The sequence below is a fragment of the Cynara cardunculus genome, unplaced genomic scaffold, assembly GCF_001531365.2.
Source record: "Cynara cardunculus var. scolymus isolate 2C unplaced genomic scaffold, CcrdV1 Un_Scaffold_1385, whole genome shotgun sequence".
NCBI classification, from domain to species: Eukaryota; Viridiplantae; Streptophyta; class Magnoliopsida; order Asterales; family Asteraceae; genus Cynara; species Cynara cardunculus.
This window is the reverse complement of record NW_020200755.1, coordinates 93,422-99,305: the sequence shown is the minus strand read 5'-3', so window position 1 is coordinate 99,305 and position 5,884 is coordinate 93,422.

Below are 5,884 nucleotides of genomic sequence, written 5' to 3'. Positions count from 1 at the left end.
CACGTGTTCTAAACCTACCACGTTGCATTAAATGTGCATTTAATGCAATGGGTATAAATAGATGTGTTCTATCTCCATGCAGAGACACTCTCTCCATACTCTGAACTTACTTACACTTAAGTAAAAGAACACACACATCTAAGAACACAATACGCTCATCTTCAAGAGCAAGTTAGAATCTCTTTATTGTATTCTAAATAGTTCTCTCCCAGATAGAACTTACTTTCTTCTAAGTCTTTAACAGCAAATATTTTCCTTATTTGCTAAGAATTAGTGTGTAACTTTAGATTGCTTAGTTAGGTTTTATTTACCTTATCTTTTCGCAAACAATCTTATAAAATCTGTATGGACCCTTCTTTATCAATACATATTTTAAATTTGAAAAGTTTACTGTGTTTGTATTCATTCCCCCCCCCCTTCTACAAACTGTTATACACATTTTGTAGACCCTAACGGGACCAACAGATATTTATTTTTAATTGTCAACTTGTTCAATTCTCGGTAATCTATACACATCCACATAGACCCGTCTTTCTTTTTAACAAAAAGGACTGGAGCACCCTAGGGTGAAATGTTGGGTCTAATAAATCATTTATTAAGTAGATCTTTTAACTGAGTAACCAGTTCTTTTAGTTCTGATGGAGCTAATAGGTATGGTGCTTTAGCTACTGGTTGCTGCTCCAGGTATAAAATCAATTATGAATTCAATAACTCTGTCTAGCGGTAAACCAGATAAGTCTTCTGGAAAGACTTCTGGATACTCACTAACAATTGGAATCAGATCTTGTTTCCCCTTTTATTTCTTTGCATCGATAGCATATGCCAAATACCCATGACACTTTTCTGGATACACTTTCGGGCCTTTAATACAGATAAAAGACTAGTATGATAATTCTGACGATCACCATAAATAACAACTGGCCCTCTGTCTGGTAAGGTAATTCTGATCATTTTCCTATTGAAGACAGTACTGGCCTGATGTTCTGCTAACCAATCCATTCCTACTACTGCATCAAACTCTTTCATTGGCATTGGGAACAGTTGAATTGGTAACTCACACCCCTCAATAACAATAGCACAGTTATTGAATACACAAGCAACAAATTCTTGACTGTTAGCAGTGTCAACTACTAATTCATCGTCAAGTGGCACAAAATTCAAGCATGCATATTGAACAAATGATGGTGATACAAACGAAAAGTTTGCACCTGAATCAAACAACACCTTAGCATGTATAGAATTTAGTAACTTCCGCCGCATCCATCATTAATGAAAAAGTGGTAGGGTTCATAGCGATCACAAATTCTCGGATCGAAGGCTTTAGACCCCAAATATACTCTCCACTTTTCTACATTCCGACGAAAAGTAGTGTTCAGCAAACTGGGAGTACTTGATAAACTTTTTAGTATATTCCCAAATAGTTCCATTACCCTATTCCAACTTCAGAAAGTCTTCCTCTATCTACCTTATGGCTGTCTTGGGACAGAATTGATCTTTGAATCGGTTTACAAATTCCACCCAAGATAACGTTTGTAAGACGTATGTTCTGGCCAAAGACTCAACTTCCCACCAGAATAGAGCATTAGACTTTAATACAGAAACGGCAAATCGAACTTTATCTGCCTCTTGACACTTAATAGTGTTAAAAACATATTCGTTCTCCTTGATCCAACACATGGCTTTAACTGCATCTCTTTCTCCAGAGAAAGTTGGGGGATTGCAAGTCAAAAAACATCTTTATATCTCCCTCCTTGCTATGTGTAACTGGAACAGAGGGATGTACTTCCACTCTTTCCGTTTCAACCCTGGCAGGTATCCCCATAATAGATGTCAAGATTTCCCTCAGCTTTCCCATCTCTTCTACTAGCATATCTCTTGTTATATACTATGGCTGAGGCATCTGCTCTTCATTGACATTCCCATAGTGATATTCTTCATGCTCGTGATGAATCTCAATTTGACTCCTTCCCTGTGCATGCCTTCTCCCTCTGCCTCTACCCCTGGTTCTCCCCCGACCTCTATTCCCAGAAGTACTAGTTGGAAGATTGATATGAGATTCATCTCTTTCCTCATACTTAGGGCGTGCGATTCTCTCAGATCTCCGTGTACGGCTAGACATCTGTAGATTTCAATGTTAATAATCACGTATTCATATTCCCAAATATAATGAAGTATCTAAGTCCATATATGTACCTATAAATTCATAATTACACTGGCCAGATGTAATTAAAATTTACCTTACACACTCTTCTTTTAACTCATCATATTTATTTTCAATGGTGCTAACTATATCCGAGACCCCCTAACATGCAATGAAATAGTTTAAGTCTAGATATAATGTTTTAAATAACTAAATCCCTTAAACTCAGGCTCTGATATCACTTCTGTAACACCCCACATCACACATTGCATGTAACATATACTTCATTTACAAGAAATACATATTTATACAGCACTTAGGTCCCAATGTACAAGAAATTATCATACAAAATACATGGTCCAAAATTTTCAAAATACAGTCCTTGTACAATCAACATTCATCTATAATTCTAGATGCAAAAAGGTCTAATCTTCACAAAAATATGCATACAAGAAAATATCACATTTTCCTCTTCCCCTTACCATCAGCAGTTTCTACAATACATATTTAAAACACAAAATGAGGGTTAGACCGGAAGGTCTAGTGAGATCCCTTTTTCCATGTCATTGCAGGGTGAAGATCACCAAAAACTTTATTTAAAATCAACTATTCATGTAAAACGAATACATAACCATGTAATCTTCAATACCAATACCTTTCTGATTTCCAAAGCCAGTCACTTGGCTTTATAACAAATATATCCCAACCAAACAGATTAGAATCTTTCAGGTTTCACATAATACCACACTTAAACCTTTTTAATCATAAACAAACTTTATTCAAAGTTTCAGGCCATAAGCCTGTTATCATCTCCTCAATAACATCCATACTGCAATTTCCAATAAGAACCATGATCCTAAATCTGTAAGTCACAAAGAAATAAATATTTAAAGTCATAGTAATCTTAAGGAATATAATAACAAGAGTTAGATCATATAACACACATACAAATGACACCCTTATATCCAAAGGTACACCTCTCATTGATATGCCACACCCTTATTTCCTCATCAAAGTTTTACAAATAATTTCCAATCAGGACAGATCGAAGTCATGAACGTCCTGATGAAATATCATCCAAGTTTTATCCAAAAACAGTTCCAAAACAGTTATAAAAATACTCATCCTTTATTATTTTAAAAGGATGATATGTCATTAACCCAACTGATCATCAAAATACTTTGTCAAAACACTAATCCGGACAACATATTAACTTGGCCAGATTTCATCTCTGATCAAGCCTTGGCCAACTAATCCGATCAACCTTTAACAAAGTCAACATATAATCTTGGCCGGATTACAAATTCGGACAACACCATGTAAATAAATCCGGTCAAGACAACAGCATGTAAATAAATCCGGTTAAGCCTTGTCCGGTTTACATATCCGGACAACAAAGATCATTTTCCCAACACTTTAAAGTCCGGTCAACACACGGTCGGACTCACACAACTCCGGTCAATACTATGGTCGGATTACATCTAAACCCGACAACATATCAATCAAATTAAATCAAATCCAGATAAAACTTGACCGTATTCCTACTTCTCCGGTCAAATATCATGTCCGGTTTACATAATTCAAAATCTCTTTAACACCTAATCCGGTCAACATTATGACCGGTTTTTCTCTAATTCGGACAACACTATGTCCGGTTTGTAACAAATCCGAACAACACATGTCTGACTTAAAACAAAATCCAGATAATAAGTTTTTAGAACAAATCATTAATCAGACCAAAGAATTACTTTTCAAATGTAATAAGATGATAAAACCACTCACCTTATGAAATCCTTTAGAAATCAGATGAGTCCGACTTCAAAATAAGCAATCCGGTCAACACACTCTTTCTCAATTCTCTCTCAAGATTCAAAATGGCAAGAAAAGTTTATTTGAAGGCCTCATCCTATATTTATACTTTCCTTAACAGGAAATTCGGCTACACAACTTTCCCACATGCATGCATCCCATAAAATACTCATGCATACATACATATTGCACATATTAATCATGCATGCATATAATAACCATGCATACCCAGAATATTTTATGCATGTATATTTAATCATGCATGTTATCACATTATGCATACATACTTATGCATAAAAATTCACATACTCGCATGATCAAATATAACAATTTATCATGCTTTCACATAATCATATAACAAATAATCACATATTAATTACCTCGGGTGTTAACCAAAAGCTGGTTATCACAACGGTAAAGAATATCCTCAAGTATTTGAGATGAACTAAAGAAATGTTCTTGGTTTATGGAGGTGCGGAGGCACTCAGTGTAAAGGATTACATTGATGCTAGTTTCCTAACCGACAGAGATGATTCTTGCTCGCAGTCGAAATTTGTGTTCTTGTTGAATGGTGGATAAGTTTCTTGGAGAAGCTCCAAGTAGAGCACCGTAGTAGACTCGACAACGGAGGATGAGTACATTGCAGTCAACGAGGCTGCAAAAGAGGTCGTGTAGATGAAGAAGTTCATTGGGGATCTTGGTGTAGTTCCTAGCATTCAAGATCCTATAGAGATCTTCTGTGACAATGAGGGTGCAATCATCCTGGCTAAAGAACTCAGGTCACATAAGCACACACGACATATACTCAGGAATTTCACTACGTTCATAAGATTGTCGAGGACAAAAATATCATCATTTGTAGAGTTGGCATGGCTGGGAACTTGGTTGATCCATTCACTAAGCCCTTGTCGCAGACCAAGCATGATACTCATACTAGATCTATAAGCATTAGATTTTCTAACGATTTCTCTTAATTGCATTTATTTTGTTGATTTGAAATTTCAGAACTTATACACTTACTTTATGATGTATCGATGTTATGATTGAGATCTTAATATATGCATGGAGCAATTACTATCATTCAGTATATTATTAATGTTCCATTTTTTGTGTTTATTAACTTCCTTGAACGATTTAGTTCAAGAAATTTCACACTCGGTCGTTCTTCACTGGAAGGGAGTAGTGAACTATGACTTTTGTGGACTGTGAGTTGATTATCCATAAGAGATGGATTGATGGGGATGAAATAAGGAAAAATGAGGAGCATGAATTAAATTTTCACAACGGTGGTCTCAAACAATCATCATCAGAAAATGCTTTTGAGTACATGGTTGGGACAATGATGTTAGAACTTCACTTGTAAAAGTGTAAGTAAAAAGTCTCTTACTCTAGTCATTTAGGACTTAGTCGATTGAAGCAGTATGGACCAAGAGCTCTTATACAGAAGATACCAAGAGACAAGGTTCTTATTCAAAGAGCTAAGCGTCTCACATACAGAGCCCGTGCTCAACCTAGAGGAAGATCAAGGCTTAAGCATTGAAAAGCCTAAGTACTTGATGCAGAGCTACATTCCAGACACATAGCCTCTGCACAATACATGTAGAACCTCCGAGTGTCTTACTCCCATGGTTTGCACAAAAGTTGTTCAAACTTATCTCCAAGACTCTTAACAGAATATGCCATGTACACTCAAGTTGTTCCACTTTCCAAGGAACATGAAGGCTGAGGACGCTAAACAAGAATGTGACAGCAGTCAAATTCGAAATCTCAGGTTAGCTATTATTAAGAATATATTAGTGTTATTGAAGTTAATTTATAGATTAGGAGTTAGTTAGATTAGTTTAGTTGAGAAATTTTAAGAATTTCCGGTAGTTGCTTAGAAAGTCCGGTTCCGGTCCGAAAATATCCGAAATGTCCTATACAGTACCAAATGCT